The following is an 18933-nucleotide window of genomic DNA, read 5'->3' as shown; positions in this document are numbered from 1 at the left end:
CCTATCAACCAGCACAATGAACTAGACACTGACCATATTACATATGACAAGCGCCCATACCCCAACCCCCAGGCTAGGACCAAGGTGGGCTAGGCGATGGCTGCTGATGACTCAGCAGATAGACCTATAGGCTCCCCCAAAACACCCCAGCCTTAGCTCACAAGGATCGTGAGACTGCAGCGACCAAAGGAGCTAACAAGTTTGAGAGGGACTCGAACCCCAGTCTGGCAATCACAAGGCAAGGACGCTAACCACCAGGCCACCACAAGTTTTAATCCTGGGACTTTTCTTTTCCTTGTTGTTTTCAGGCTAAAATCTGCCTCTACCAATGTAGATTAAGCTACAATGGATTCATTTTGCATAATCTTGCAATCCATAGTGACTTTTTACGTCTTCCTTCCTAACCAACACAGTCAATTTGTGTCTCATTTTGTTCAAGCATTCATAAGTTACCAGATGATTTCGCCTCCTTGTTTTGTTAAACTCTTTATAGTTTATATAGGAAATATTAATTTTAATGTTGTTACTGTTCTTAAAATATTTTATTTTTCCTTGTTTGATCTCCTCACTGGGCTATTTTCCCTGTTGGGAAAATAGCCTTTTAGCTTTTCCAACTAGGGTTTTAGGTTAGCAAGTAGTAGTAGTAGTAACAATAATAATAATAATAATAATAATAATAATAATAATAATAATAATAACAGTGTATTCAAGACAACCAGATTTATACAATCGGCTGAATCCAACAACATTTCTTCTTCTGGTTTCTTCTCCCAAAACCTTTAAAGGTTTAAAAGCCGCTCATGAATGGCAGAGGCAAGGGACAGTGACATTGCCCTATCAAGCAGGACAATGCCATAGAAACTGAACCAACCTTATATACATATGATCAGCGTCCCAGATCCCTCTCCATCCAAGCTGGGAGCGAGGAGGGTCAGGCAATGGCTGCTGACTCAGCAGATAGACTTAATGATGTTAAGGTTGCAGCGACCAAAGTGAACTAACGAGTTTGAGCGGGACTCAAACCCCAGTCTGGCGATCACCAGTCAGGGACATTACCACATCAGCACCCGCAACCCTCAATGTATTCATTTGAAGCCAATAGAGCTCTCTCCTACATACGCATTCATATTCCCAGATGACACTATAGTCAATTTTTTCTAGTGAGGCAGATTTGCACTGACTCCCAGGGGTGCCCTTTTAGCTCGGAAAAGTTTCCTGATCGCTGATTGGTTAGAAATATCTTGTTTAACCAATCAGCGATCAGGAAACTTTTCCAAGCTATAAGGGCACCCCTGCCAGTCGGTGCAAATCTGCCCGACTAAAAAAAAATTGACTATAGGATCTCACTTGCAGATCTTTCTACATATTCTTCTAATTTCCCTTCAAATTCCTCATTCTCCTCCTCTTTGCTACATCCTTGTTGAGGAGCCTATGCTGAGATGATATGCCGTATTGTTGAAAAAAAAAAATAATTTTAATGTGAAATTCTCTGTAAAAATATACCGTTCCCAGCCTTATTTCACTAAAATACGAGCGACTGTAATTTTACCATTCTTTGTTATTATCTTTTACAGGTTGGTGACCTTAATATCACACATTTTAATGTGAAATTCTCCGTAAAAATATATTGTTCCCAGCCGTGTTTCAGTAAAATACAGGCGACCGTAATTCTACCCTACATTGTTATTACCTTGTACGGGTTGGTGACCGTAATATCACTCCTTAACGTCAATATACCCGTTTTTTAAAAAGGTACCTGCCTGGCAACATTTATTCCAGAATTTTTACGGTAAATTTTTAACAGTGCACACACTTTTTTTTTTTTTCCAAATTGTAACCTCATGACCCTACCACATGAGTCATTTTATTGTTTGTATATGACATATCTGTTTTTGACATTGTTAATAGTTTATAATGACATATCTGTTTTTGACATTGTTAATAGTTTATAATGACATATCTGTTTTGACGCTGTTACTGTTTTTAGAATGATATATTGTTAATTTATTCTCATCATTTGTTTAATTCCTTATTTCCTTTCCTCACTGGGCTATTTTTCCCTGTTATAGCCCTTGGGCTTATAGCATCCTGCTTTTCCAACTAGGGTTGTAGCTTGGCTAGTAATAATAATAATAATAATAATAATAATAATAATAGTAATATTTTTTCCCTGTTGGAGCCCTTGGGCTTATAGCATCTTGCTTTTCCAACTAAGGGTTGTAGCTTGGCTAATAATAATAATAATAATAATAATAATAATAATAATAATAATAATAATAATAATAACAATGATGATGATGATGATGATGATGATAATAATAATAATAATAATAATAATAATAATAATAATAATAATAATAATAATAATAATAATAGGTTTGCACATATGTGAAATTTTCATTCAAATCTAGATGGAGAATATAATTCCTACCGCTTTTCTCCTTGCATCTTCCCTTGCATAGCAAACTTCATATCCTTACCCAAGTCTTCTCAGCAGATAATAAAAACCCAGCAACAGAAGCGATATTTGCATGACAGATATGCCAGGCATGCGGTCATTCATGGATCAGGATTACGCTGCTTGGAACCAAAGAGTGGTATTGAAAATTATTATTATTATTAATATTATTAATATTATTATTATCTATCATTATTATTATCATCATTGTTATTTATTACTTTTATTATTATTATTATTATTATTATTATTATTATTATCATTATTATTATGGTTGTTATTATCATTATTATTATCATTATCATAATTATAATTACTATCATTATTATGATTATTATTATTATGTATTACATTATTATTATTATTATTATTATTATTATTATTATTATTATTATTATCATTACTTTTATTATTATTATTGTTTTATTATTATTACTCTCACTATTATTATTATTATTATTATTATTACTATCATTATTATGATTATTATTATTATCATTATCATTATTATAATTACTATCATTATTATGATTATTATTATTATGATGATGATCATATCATCCTCATTATTATTATTATTATTATTATTATTATTATTAAATGAGTAGACCTCAACTCTCACATACTTGACTGATCTGAAACTATGATTTTCGCATTTCGTAAAAAGTTAAATTTAGCAAGACTACAGTAATTAAGTCAGTATCCCCTAACTTTGGGTTATATAACTGCTACTACTATCACAAAATACTTTTTTTATCCCATATCCAGGATGTAATTAACCGTGGTAGATAATTTACGACTAGTCATAAATTGCGTTAATTACTGTTTTTGCGGAAGGTGTATTATTACATGGTTCCCCCTATCACATCGATTTAGATGTAACCTTCGAATTCCATAGAAAATTACAAGGTCTCCGTTTTATATATATATATATATATATATATATATATATATATATATATATATATATATATATATATATATACATATATAATTATATATATATATATAATATATATATATATATATATATATATATATATATATATATATATATATATATATATATATATATATATATATATATATATATAATTCATTGCCCCTCGATATAAGATTAGCATCTTCAAGCACATTCATCGAAGCAATGAAACCTGAAAGCACAGAACCTCGAGGTTTTTCTTGTGGCGTTAACTAAGGGTGGGAGTTACACACAATCACGCCCGTATGCATGAGTATTGGTATAGGCCTACGTGTGAGGTATATATATCTCTCTCTCTCTCTCTCTCTCTCTCTCTCTCTCTCTCTCTCTCTCTCTCTCTCTCTCTCTCTCCTGTAAACAAAATTCTGAACGGCAGAACCAAATCACGCCGGATACAAGAATTAAAATCAACTTCTTTGCCAAATAAATAGAAAAAATCTTTTTATGGGATAAAGACAATTATGAAGAAGCTGAATAAACCCTTTCCCGCTGAGAGAGAGAGAGAGAGAGAGAGAGAGAGAGAGAGAGAGAGAGAGAGAGAGAGAGAGAGAGAGAGAGAGAGAGAATGAACCAATTGAAATCCTTCACACCACAGCTTCTTTAATGGTTAAAAAAATAAATCTTTTCTCGGAGAGAGAGAGAGAGAGAGAGAGAGAGAGAGAGAGAGAGAGAGAGAGAGAGAGAGAGAGAGAGAGAGAGAGAGAGAGAGAGAGATGAACCAATTGAAATCCTTCACACCACAGCTTCTTTAATGATTAAAAAAATAAATCTTTTCTCGGAGAGAGAGAGAGAGAGAGAGAGAGAGAGAGAGAGGAGAGAGAGAGAGAGAGAGAGAGAGAGAGAGAGAGAGAATGAACCAATTGAAATCCTTCACACCACAGCTTCTTTAAAGATTAGAAAAGAATAAACCTTTTCTCGCAGAGAGAAGAGAGAGAGAGAGAGAGAGAGAATGAACCAATTGAAATCCTTCAACACCACAGCTCCTTTAATAATAAGAAAACCATACCACTAAGCAACTAAACAAAAAAATAATTATAAACATAATCATCCCTTTCTTTAATAAATCAATAAAATCTAAGTGACTTTGAAGTTAAAGAAAAAAAGAAACCGTAATGACATTTGTATCATGGACTTAAACCTGTCCAAAATTAATCGGAGAGATATACTATCATTAGCTTTGGTTTCCTGCCAGCAGCCTTTGTAGTTTCTCTGATGAGGCGAAGCCTTTGTTAGGATCCAATCAATTGGAAGACGATATATTAGAGCCAACACACAGCCATGTCTATGTAATCACTTGAAAGCGAAACTACAACATACATATATACGTCAAACATACACACACACACACACACACACACACACACACACATATATATATATATATATATATATATATATATATATATACATATATATACACACACACACATATATATATATATATATATATATATATTATATATATATATATATAGCATATATGTATTATAATATACATGACGAATGGAGAAGTATTGAATTAAACGCTCAAGATAGAGACGACTGGCGAAATCTAACCGAGGCCCTTTGAGTCAATAGGCGTAGGAGGAGATGATGATGATAATATGAATTTATATATATATATATATATATATATATATATATAAATATATATATATATACATATATATATATATATATATATATATATATATATATATACATATATATATATACATACATACATACATATATATATATATATATATATATATATATATATATATATATATATACATACACACACATATATATATATATATATATATATATATATATATATATATATATATATATATATATATATATATATATATATACTGCATACATATATATACTGTATACATATATATACATACATATATATATATATATATATATATATATATATATATATATATATATATATATATATACGGTATATACGATTATATTAGGCCTACTCTTTTAACAATTACATGATCTTTCTGATTTCCAGCTAGAGAATTTAACCTGAGAGAGAGAGAGAGAGAGAGAGAGAGAGAGAGAGAGAGAGAGAGAGAGAGAGAGAGAGAATGTTTTGGAATAATCAAAGAAGGAAAAACATATGATAAAAAAACAAATAGACCACAATGTTCTCAATGTTCTCGTGAGAAGCAGACAAGGAAGAAGTAATGAGAGAAAAAAGAAAAAAAGAGGGGGCCTGATAAAAGCCCCTACGCCCCTCTCACGCCTGGAGGAAGAGGAGCCCATAAAACGGGCGTGGTCACCTTTTGACGCCTGACTTATAGTTTGGGCGCGCACCAGTTTGTGTGAGACTGGAGCACGTGTGTGTGGGCGCGCAAGCAAGAAAGTAATGTTACCCCGTTAATTTCTCAGTCATGGTCGATCAATAGTTCTTCATTGGCGTCGTTTGCACGAATCCCTGTACGTAACAGAGCACGTCTGCCTGATTGCAATTTAACTTCAACCTTGGTTAACACATTAGCCAAGCTGCAACAGTTTTAAAGCAAGGGTGGATATAATTAAGCGAGGAGAAACGGTTTGCCACAGCAAGCAAGGGTGGATATAAATTTAAAATAAAGGGTGGATATAATTAAGCGAGGAGAAACGGTTTGCCACAGCAAGCAAGGGTGGATATAAATTTAAAATAAAGGGTGGATATAAATTTAGCAGAAGAGAAACGGTTTGCCACAGCAAGCAAGGGTGGATAAAAATTTAAAATAAAGGGTGGATATAAATTTAACAGAGGAGAAACGGTTTGCCACAGCAAGCAAGGGTGGATATAAATTTAAAATAAAGGGTGGATATAAATTTAACAGAGGAGAAACGGTTTGCCACAGCAAGCAAGGGTGGATATAAATTTAAAATAAAGGGTGGATATAAATTTAACAGAGGAGAAACGGTTTGCCACAGCAAGCAAGGGTGGATATAAATTTAACATAAAGGGTGGATATAAATTCAACAAAGGAGAAACACTTTGTTACAAGAGTGGAATACATTTAACAGAGTAACGTTTCGTCACAGCAACTAGTTTCAGTAGTGGAGGAATTGCTAGAAACGTGTGATGACAAATTATTGGCAAACTTGCACTTAAATTTATATGAATCCATGGTATAAATCATCAGACAACACATATGTAAGACTGCAATTCAATTTCAACGGAAACGCAACAGATTACATCAGGAAAAACATTTGTAAGACTGCAACTCAATTTCAATGGAAACGCAACAGATTACATCAGGAAACACATATGTAACACTACAACACAATTTCAATGGAAACGCAACAGATTACATCAGTCACCATATGTAAGACTGCAACTCAATTTCAATGGAAACGAAATGAGTTTCTAAAAAATATTGGCAACAAATTGCAAGCATGATATTCTTTTTCACAGGGAAATAAAAAAATTGCATCATCAGATGGCATATTGCAAGAGAATAACACTATCAGCTGATGAAAATTCACCCAATTAAATTATACTAAAAGTATTCAAGCGAAAATAATCGGAAATTGTCTATTTATCTATTTACCAAGGTACTTCCTAAAATTTTGGAGGGTAGCTGACATCAAAAAAGGAACAGAAGAGGATTTTTATTCTCTTCGCTCCTCCCAGCCTGACGAGGGATTTAGTCGAGTTCGGCTGGTATACACTAATGCTGAGTATATAGTAAATAGTAGTGGAAGCAATTTCATCCTAACAAAATTTATTTCTTATAACTAAAGAGCATTCAATGTCAGGAGTATCCCGTTTATAAGTAAAAGGAAGAAAAAGAAAAAAAAATAATTCGTATATAAAAACTATTACCTACAAATCATTAAGAATTACTCATACATTCACATAAACGAGGAAGAAAAAGAAAAAAAATTAATTCCTATAAAAAATCTATTACCTACGAATCATTAACCATTACTCAATACATTCGCATAAACGTCTACATTACCTTTCCATAAAGGAAAGTTTGTTACTCTCCCTAGATCCATTTCCCCTTCCTAAGACGCCAGCATTCCTTACGTCCAATTCCCCTCCCGCAGACGCCAAAATCATTGCACTCTTGACTCCAGCACTGACTGTCTGTTTCACACTTCTTGCTTCACCTGTTATGTGACTCATCTCTCATCATACCACCATCTGTTAGGTTTACTCCCAAATATCTGAACGTGTCATCCGATTCAATTTTCTCTGTATCGGTATTAATGTTCATTGCAGGCTTTTCTTAATTTTCCTGTAGATATACTCTCTATATATGGTATATATACAGTATATACATATATATGTATATATATGGTACTGTATATATATATATATATATATATATATATATATATATATATATATATATATATATATATATATATGCAGAACTTTCTTGATTTTCCTGTATATATACTCTCTATATATGGTATATATACAGTATATACTTATATATGTATATATATGGTACTGTATATTTATATATATATATATATATATATATATATATATATATATATATACATATATATACATATATATATACATATATGGTACTATATATATATATATATATATATATATATATATATATATATATATATATATATATATATATATATATATATATATAAGTAATAAGGAATCTAACGGACCACAGAGCAAATAAGGCCTTAATATGGCTCATTTTCAATACAAAGAATATACATTCAAATTCCTCAATAATATTTGGAATTGCATAAAACTAATAAAAGACCCCAGTAAACACCTTGATCATAAAACCAGTGAATAACGTTTCCCTAGTAAAAAAAAAAAATAATCATAATATCAGGCATAGAATAACGCAATATTCACACGACACCGGAAATGACTAACACAAAAATCACATATCTGGGAAGAGTGATTAAAGGAATGACAAAATAATTGATTGTGGGAATAAGATAAAAAAATTCTCCTCCCTATGATATATTGTTTTTTCTTTTATTTTAGTGATCACAAATGGTACTGGATTGTCAATGTTATAATACACACACACACACACACACACACACACACACATATATATATATATATATATATATATATATATATATATATATATATATATATATATATGCTGTACATATATGCATATATATATATATATATATATATATATATATATATATATATATATATATATATTACATATATATACATATATATATATATATATATATATATATATATATATATATATATATATATATATATATATATATATATATATAAACTTCAAAAGTTCAACTTGCAGCAAATGCTTTATGTCGAACAGGCTGATATAAGTCTTCTTATAGCTTACGGGTTATTTCATCTTTGCCTACACATACACAGATTAGTCTGGCCTATTCTTTCCTCATATACTTGACAACACTCAAATTTTCAAACAATTCTTTTTCGCTAAAGAGGTTAACTATTGCAATTATTCAGTGGCCCCTATCCACTTGATAAGGGTAGAAGAGACTCATTAGCTATGGTAAGGAGCTCTTCTAGGAGAGGGACACTCCAAAATCAAACTATTGTTCTCTAGTCTTGGTAGTGCCATAGCCTCTGTACCATGGTCTTCCACTGTCTTGGATTAGAGTTCTCTTGCTTGAGAGTACACTCGGGTACACTATTCTATCCTGTTTCTATTCCTCTTGTTTTTTTTTTTTTAAGTTTTTATAGTTTAAATAGGAAATATTTATTTTAATGTTGATATTGTTCTCAAACTTCTTGTAGTTTGTCCTTATTTCCTTTCCTCAATGGGCTATTTTTCCCTGTTGGAGCCCTTGGGCTTATATCATCCTGCTTTTCCAACTAGGGTTGTAGCTTAGCAAGTAATAACAATAATAATAATAATAATAATAATAATATATGGAATATTTCTTTTAATGCTGTTACTGTTACAAATGTATTTTATTTTAGTTTTTCATTACTTCTCATATCGTTCATTTATTCCTTTATTTCCTTTCCTCACTGTGCTACTTTTCTTGTTGGAGCCCTTGGGCTTATAGCATCTTGCTTTTCCAATTAGGGTTGTAGCTTAGCTAGTAATAATATATATATATATATATATATATATATATATATATATATATATATATATATATTATTATTACTAGCTAAGCTACAACCCTAGTTGGAAAAGCAGGATGCTATGAGCCTATGGGATCCAACAGGGAAAATAACCCAGAGAGAAAAGGAAATAAGGAAATAATTAACTATATGAGAAGAAATTAAGAAATTAACAATTAAAATAAAATACTTTAAAAACAATAACAACATTAAATTAGATATATCATATATAACTATAAAGAGAGACTTACATCAGCCTAATAATAATAAAAAAAAAAACTCATTGCAAGTTTGAACTTATGAAGTTCCACCGATTCAACTACCTGATTAAGATCCTCCCACAAATTGGTCATAGCTGGAATGATAGTCTATTAAGGGATCCAGTAACCCAAGATATACATCCAGGGGTATATTAATAAGTACCAAAAATAAAATATATAAATAAACAAATGAATAAATAAAAATAAAGTTAACATTTAGGAGCGTATTGATGACTACAAAAAAAAAAAAGAAAAAAAAAAAAATTGCGGTATAGGATATAAGTGACATTCAAGAATTACAGTGAACTATCTCTCTTTAAATGAAATACTCGAGTTAAAAACAAACCAAAAACCAATAAATTGTACAACAAACGCCGAAGCAAGTTCAGTGACAAGATATCTTTATTCACGATAGACTGGAGGACTTGAACCTCATTTCTCAGTCCACAGATCTACTTTAATGCTCGAGTTAATATACAAATTACAATCCGATATGACCCGATTTAACCGGGACTTGATGATCAGATTTCCCCACGAGAACCAGATCTCATTATTGCGATGAGATTAATGTGTGCGTGCGTATGTGTGCGTGTCTGTCTATTGCGCAATAACGACGGCAGTCTATTGCCACTACCTCTTGAAGGGAGAATCAGATCAAGGAAACACGAGGAAAAAATCATTTAAAAATTGGAAAAAAAGAAGAAAAATTTACGAAAATGATGTATCAATGAATAAAAAACTAAAGATACGATGAAATGAAATAAAACATTAAAATAACAAACTCATAGACCATGAAAATAGAACATATGAAGTTATGGAGGTAGGCTACACCAAAAAAAAAAAAAAAAAAAAAAAAAAAAAAAAAAAAAAAAAAAAAAAAAAAAAAATATATATATATATATATATATATATATATATATATATATATATATATATATATATATATATATATATATATATATATATTTAATAAAAATTAGGTAGGAGAAAACAAACCAAAGCGACGACCTCCATGGGAAACTAGAACAATATGGTGAACTAAAATAGACTCATGCGGCGAACTAAGTTACTATAGACAGACCAATATGGCGCAACTAATGTAGAAAATACGACTAGGTCTATACGACGATCTAGTGTAAAAATTTTGCCTATATAAAGCAATGAAATAAGAAAATAGACCAATACGAAGCAATGAATGAATAAAACAGACCAATACAACGCAACTAATGAAGAAAATAGAACAATACGATGCAATGAATGAAGAAAATAGACCAATACGACGTAATGAAAGAAAAAAAGACCAATACAACGTAATGAATGAAGAAAATAGACCAATACAACGCAATGAATGAAGAAACTACACCAATACAACGTAATGAATGAAAAAAATAGACCAATACGACATTATGCAAGAAGAAAATAGACCAATACGACGCAATGAATGAAGAAAATAGACCACTTCGATGCAATGAATGAAGAAAACAAACCAATATAATGCAATGAATCAAGAAAATAGACCAATACGATGCAACATATGAATAAAATAGACCAATAGGATGCAATGAATGAAGAAAATAAACCAATAGGACATAATGAATGAAGAAAATAGACTAATACAATGCAATAAATGAAGAAAACAGACCAATACGATGCAATGAGTGAAGGAAACAAACCAATATAATGCAATGAATGAAGAAAATAGACCAATATGGTGACATGAATGAAGAAAATAGATCAATATGACGCAATGAGTGAAGGAAACAGACCAATATGATGCAATGAATGAAGAAAATAGACCAATACGACGCAATGAATGAAGAAAATACACCAATACGATGCAATGAATGAAGAAAATAGACCAATACGATGCAATGAATGAAGAAAATAGACCAATATGATGACATATATGAAGAAAATAGATCAATACGATGCAATGAATGAAGAAAATAGCCCCCTATGTTGCAATAGATAAAGAAAATAGACCAATATGATGCAATGAAAAAAGAAAATATACAAATACGACGCGATGAATGAAGAAAATAGACCAATATGATGCAATGAGTGAAGGAAACAGACAAATTTGATGCAATGAATGAAGAAAATAGACCACTATGATGCAATAAATAAAGAAAATAGACCAATATGACGTAATGAATGAAGAAAATAGACCAATACGATGATATGTATGGAGGAAATGGATCAATACGATGCAAAGAATGAAGAAAATAGACCACTATGATGCAATACTGTAGATAAAGAAAATAGACCAATATGATGCAATGAAAAAAGAAAAAATTACAAATACGACGCGATGAATGAAGAAAATAGACCAATATGACGCAATGAGTGAAGGAAACAGACCAATACGATGCAATGAATGAAGAAAATAGACCACTATGATGCAATAAATAAAGAAAATAGATCAATATGACGCAATGAATGAAGAAAATAGACCAATACGATGATATGTATGGAGAAAATAGATCAATACAAAGCAATGAATAAAGAAACTAGACCAATACGATGCTATGAATGACGAAAATAGACCACCACGACGCAAAGAATGAAGAAAACATACCAATACGACACAGTGAGTGAAGAAAACAGACCAATACGATGCAATGAATGAAGAACATAGACCAATCTGACGCAATGAATGAAGAAAATAGACCAATACGATGCTATGTATGAAGAAAGTAGACTAATACGACGCAATGAATAAAGAAAATAGACCAAATACAATGCAATGAATGAAGAAAGTAAAGCAATACGACGCTGTGAATGAAGAAAATAGACCAATACGATGCATTGAAAGAAGAAAATAGACAAATACAATGCAATGAATGAAGAAAATACACCAATATGATGCTATGAATGAAGGAAGTAGACCAATAGACGCAATGAATGAAGAAAATACACGATTTTGAAGCTATGAATGATGAAAATAGACCAATACGACGCAATAAATGAAGAAAATAAAACAAGACGACGAAGTGAATGAAGAAAATTTACCAATATGAAGAAATGGAGGGAGAAAGTCACAACAAAACGACTCACTACAAAGAGAAACAAACTCAAACTGTCATCTTGTTGAGAAGGCAGTAGATAACTCAATGCAATTGCAACGGAAAGAAAAAAATGAGAGAGAGAGAGAGAGAGAGAGAGAGAGAGAGAGAGAGAGAGAGAGAGAGAGAGAGAGAGAGAGAGAGAGAGAGAGAGAGAATCATACATTCATTCAAAGGGGAGGAATCTCTGCACTGCAGCTAATCACCGCTAGGGCGGTAATATTATTCTTATTTCTTTGTGCACGAAACTTACCAGGTCTTCTATATTAGAGCAATTTTCCTTTTCGCTGGGAAATAGTCCGTTTGTCTTTATTGGCCTGGTTACTTTTTCTCATTGCATTTGTGTGTGTGTTTGTGTGTGTGTGTGTGTGTGTGTGTGTGTGTATGAGTGTGTGTGTGTGTGTGTGTGGCGAAAGATGGTGCAAGACAATCCAAAATACTTTTACATATGAGTAAAGTGTCTCATGTTTCCTCAATATTATTATTAGTATTACAAGGTAAACTATAACCCTAGTTGGAAAAGCAAGATGCTATAAGTTCAAGGGGCTCCAACGGGAAAAAATAGCCCAGTGAGGAAATAAGGAAAGGAAATAAATAAACGATTTAAGAAATAAATGAACAATCAAAATAAGATATTTGAAAAACATGACATTAAAACAGATATTTCCTATATAACCTATAAAAAGATTAATGTTTTTAAAATATTTATTTCAATTGTTCATCACTTCATATATAGTTTATTCATTTCCTTGTTTCCTTTCCTCACTAGGCTATTTTTCCTTGTTGGAGCCCTTCATCTTGCTTTTTCAGCTAGGGTTGTAGCTTGGCTAATAATAATAATAATAATAATAATAATAATAATAGTAATAATAATAATAATAATAATAATAATAATAATAATATCTCCTATTCATGACCTCCCTAAAGTGTTCCATCCAACGTTGCCTTTCTTCACCTCCTCTTATGATAACATATCCATCTCTCTTTTCTTCAATGGGAATGAATTAGTCGAGATTGAAAATATATAATCACTAAATAACGAAAACTTTCATCAAATAAACTCAACATAACCTGAGGCGGGAAATGGTCTAAATAACAGAAGTCTTTTTAAGTCAAGCTAGATAGAATCAAGTTATATTTACTTGGGGTCAATATTAATCTTTAAAACCGTCTGCTGCAATTAAACGAGATCTGTACGTGATTTCAACTATATAATTAGTCTTCTAGAGAGAGAGAGAGAGAGAGAGAGAGAGAGAGAGAGAGAGAGAGAGAGAGAGAGAGAGAGAGAGAGAGAGAGAATGGCTTGCCAACGATGTTTGCTAAACACCATGGAAACCACTACGTTCGAGACTGTTGTCCGCATTATATTTCTAAGAAATTAAACTGCACGGAATCAGATTTAAGACTACAGGGGCAGACCTGCGCCACGGCGGCTTATTTCTCGACCCTAACCTTGACTTTGACCTAAATATGTATTATTTGGCGTGGATTTTCATTCACTCAAATATGAACCAAGTTTGAAGTCTCTGTGATAGCGATGTCCAAACTTCTGGCTGATTACGTGAATTGGACATTTTGCTTGACCATGACCTTAACCTTGATCTTCCAAAGTTTAATCATTTCCAGCGTTTTACATAAATTAATCCATGACCTTGACCTTTGACCTTTCAAAATTTAATAATTTCCAGCGTTTTTTACATAGTAGTTAATCCCTGCAAGTTTCATTACTCTATGATTAAAATTATGGCCAGGAAGCTGCTCACAAACTTCGTTGGCGGAGGTAAAAACAAAGATATGAATGAGTCCCTACGATAAATGCACCAATTGAGCTAAAGGGTGTGCACCGAGACGATTGAAACCTTTAAATTGCAGTCGTCATAGTGATATATATATATACAGTATATATATATATACAGTACATATATATATATATATATATATATATATATATATATATATATATATATGTGTTTATATATATATATATATATATATATATATATATATATATATATATATATATGTATATATATACATATATATACATATATATATATATATATATAATATATATATACATACATATATATATATATATATATATATATATATATATATATATATATAAATGCCAAGCAATTTGAATGAAGCAACACCTTAAAGTTACCAAATACACTTTTGGTGGGAACTCGATTCAGATCAGATTTCGTGGTAATAGAATCTACTTAGACACACACAACGAGCCATAAAGGTATAATTGTTTAATTAATGCATCGTTTCATCAAGTGATTCCTCTTTTATAACCTTCCTTTGATGTCTCGAATTACCGTCCATAAAATGCCTCGCTTCCTTTGGACCACAGGGGCTGTTTCAAGGATGATGGTGTCTGCTTTTAAATCCTAAATCACAATTCTGATAGTAATAACTTGCTTTGCAGCGATCTTGTGGTGAATGAATTGGTGAATGACACTGCAATGAAGTAATATATGTTATATGTACAGTATATATATATATATATATATATATATATATATATATATATATATATATATATATATATATATATATATATATATATATATATAGAATAAAAGATATTTTGCATAAAAACCAAATAATTTTGGATTTAAATTAAACAGGATACTACACGAACTTCAATTTCACGTAATCATACTAAAAAATACGCAATTACAGTACTGACATGTTAAAAATTTGCATTAAAACGGTAATTGCCTGACAACATTAAACCACGATGTTTACAGTTTTAAACTAAGGATATAATGACGCAAAGGAATGATATTACGGTCACCAACCCGTAAAAGAAAATAACAAAAAAGGGTTAAATATTACGTTCGCCTATATTTTACTGAAATACGGCTGAGAGCAGTAGATTCTTACGAAGAATTTTCGATTAAAATTACGGTTTTACTAAGTGCAGCTTAAAAAAAAAAACGAAAACAAACAAACGAACAATGCCACTTCACAGAATAATGGCGATATTAGCTCGCGGAAAACCATCAAAAGATTGCGTGAGAAAGGAGAGCTCAGATCCTCCTAGGGCCAGACCTAGGGGGCCCAGACAACCCCTTCCCTCCCCCCTCCCCTACAGTTCTTCCGGCTTGATAAAAGGCTTTATAAGCCGCCACTCTTCTTCCTGGATTATAAGAATGGGAAAGAGTCGGGGTTTAAACTTTTAAGGTCATTACCTTAGTTTGAGGTAATTTACACACATGGTTTCAAAGTCATTTTCAAAGTAACGATATTCTAAAGGTAATTTCGGTTTTACTATCTTCAAATTTCAGGAAATTTGAAAAGTTTTAAGGTAATCTAGGGTAAAAAGCAGCAACATCTAAGGTAAGGGCCGCAAGCACAAGTTTAAACCCTGGATATTATCATTATTACTATTAGCTAAGCTACAACCCTAGTTGGAAAACCAGCATGTTATAAAGCCCAAGTGCTCCAACAAGGAAAAAGGAGCCCAGTGAGGAAAGGAAATTACGAAATAAACTATATGAAAAGTTATGAACAATTAAAATATTTTTTAAAGAACAGTAACATTAAAATATGCCTTTCATATATGAACTATGAAAAGAGTGTTATGTCAGCCAGTTCAACATGAAAATATTTGCTGCAAGTTTGAACTTTTGAAGTTGTACCTATTCAACTACCCGATTAAGAAGATCATCCCACAACTTGGTCACAGCTGGAATAAAACTTCTAGAATACTGTGCAGTATTGAGGCTCGTGGTAAAGGTTCGACTATTAGGACTAGAATAAACTAGAGTGAAAATCTGTATTGACTCTGGAATAAACGTTGCTTACTTTCACGCTGCAGTGGAAATAAGTGAAAGGCGTTCCTTCTTAAGATCTCAAGGCTTCTAATAGGTGCTTATTAGATAGTGTGCTCAAAAGGAGACACAATGCAGGCATATGGCCAGGTTGGTCTACTGTTAAAAACTCTCTGGATACACTTCTGTCAGGTTGAACGGCAAACACTTGGAGAACAACATCCTCCAAATTGCCCAAACTAGCGTGTTGATTTATTGTTATTACTCTTGAGAATAGTTAATTTATTGCTATATCTCTTGAGAATAGTTGATTTATTGCTATCACTCTTGAGAATAGTTTTCCTTGAAAGTGGCAAATGAATACCTAAGATGCATGCCAGACCATCCAAGACTGGAAGATGCAAAATACACCGGAAGATGCATTAGCAACTCTCTGGTGGATATACGAGGTGCCTCACACTGAGGGACCTGAGGGAACCCAAACATAAAATAAGGTAATAATGTAAGGTAAGGAGTACATAATTTTCTTTGGCGACCTTTTGGATGATTCTATCTTCGATTGTTTTCTTACCACCATGGATGATATACAAGATATTATTATTATTATTATTATTATTATTATTATTATTATTATTATTATTATTATTATTATTATTATTATTATTATTATTATTATTATTACCTGTGAGTAAATTATAAGCGAGGCTAATCACAAGTCTAGTGCCAAAAAACTTATTAGAATTTGAGTAAAAAGAAATGACTTTGAAAGTATAGTTGAATCAGTGGAACTTCAAAAGCTCAAACTTGCAGCCAATGTTTTTATGTTGAACAGGCTGACGTAAATCTTTTTTATAGTTTATAATATGAAATATCTGTTTTAATGTTGTTATTGTTTTTAGAATATTTTATTTTAATTGTTCATAACCTTTTTATATCGTTTATTTATTTCCTTATTCCCTTTCCTCACTAGGCTATTTTTCCCTGTTGGAGCCCTTGCGCTTATAGTATCTTGCTTTCCCAACTAGGGTTGTAGCTTAGCTAATAATAATAATAATAATAATAATAATAATAATAATAATAATAATAATAATAATAATCATTCAAGTCTCTCTCTCTCTCTCTCTCTCTCTCTCTCTCTCTCTCTCTCTCTCTCTCGTACGAATTTGTGTCCGACTTCCGCTATCTTTGTGGTTCTTTTAGTATCCAAAAATTTTACTTGGACCCAATTTGGCATCAATGTCGTCTCCTAAATCACAGCTCCTTTTCATTGGATTTGTAACACCATCTCTCTCTCTCTCTCTCTCTCTCTCTCTCTCTCTCTCTCTCTCTCTCTCTCTCTCTCTCTCTCTCTCTTCGTGCCAAAACCAATTAAACGGTATACGATTGGTTAAAGTTTTAAAAGATGATAAAAAATTACGTTTTTGGTAACGTGATATCAAGTAATAATAGTAATAATATATAGAAAATTTATGATAATTATTTTTCAAAGACTTAAATGTAACATTTGCAAACACCGCGAGATTATTTTTCAAAGACTTAAACGTAACATTTGCAAACACCACAAGATTATTTTTCAAAGACTTAAACGCAAGATTTGCAAACACCACAAGATTATTTTTCAAAGACTTAAACGCAAGATTTGCAAACACCAAAAGATTATTTTTCAAAGACTTAAACGTAACATTTGCAAACACCACAAGATTATTTTTCAAAGACTTAAACGTAACATTTGCAAACACCACAAGATTATTTTTCAAAGACTTAAACGCAAGATTTGCAAACACCACAAGATTATTTTTCAAAGACTTAAACGCAAGATTTGCAAACACCACAAGATTATTTTTCAAAGACTTAAACGCAAGATTTGCAAACACCACAAGATTATTTTTCAAAGACTTAAACGCAAGATTTGCAAACACCACAAGATTATTTTTCAAAGACTTAAACGCAAGATTTGCAAACACCACAAGATTATTTTTCAAAGACTTAAACGCAAGATTTGCAAACACCACAAGATTATTTTTCAAAGACTTAAACGCAAGATTTGCAAACACCACAAGATTATTTTTCAAAGACTTAAACGCAAGATTTGCAAACACCACAAGATTATTTTTCAAAGACTTAAACGCAAGATTTGCAAACACCACAAGATTATTTTTCAAAGACTTAAACGCAAGATTTGCAAACACCACAAGAATACTTTTCAAAGACTTAAACGTAATCGAAAAGTTTAACGGAGTGCTTTAGAAAAACAAACAAGTTCTAAGCTCTAAAATCCATGTTTTAGCA

The sequence above is a fragment of the Palaemon carinicauda genome, chromosome 12 (assembly GCF_036898095.1).
Source record: "Palaemon carinicauda isolate YSFRI2023 chromosome 12, ASM3689809v2, whole genome shotgun sequence".
Taxonomy (NCBI): Eukaryota; Metazoa; Arthropoda; class Malacostraca; order Decapoda; family Palaemonidae; genus Palaemon; species Palaemon carinicauda.
This window is presented reverse-complemented; position numbering follows the sequence as displayed.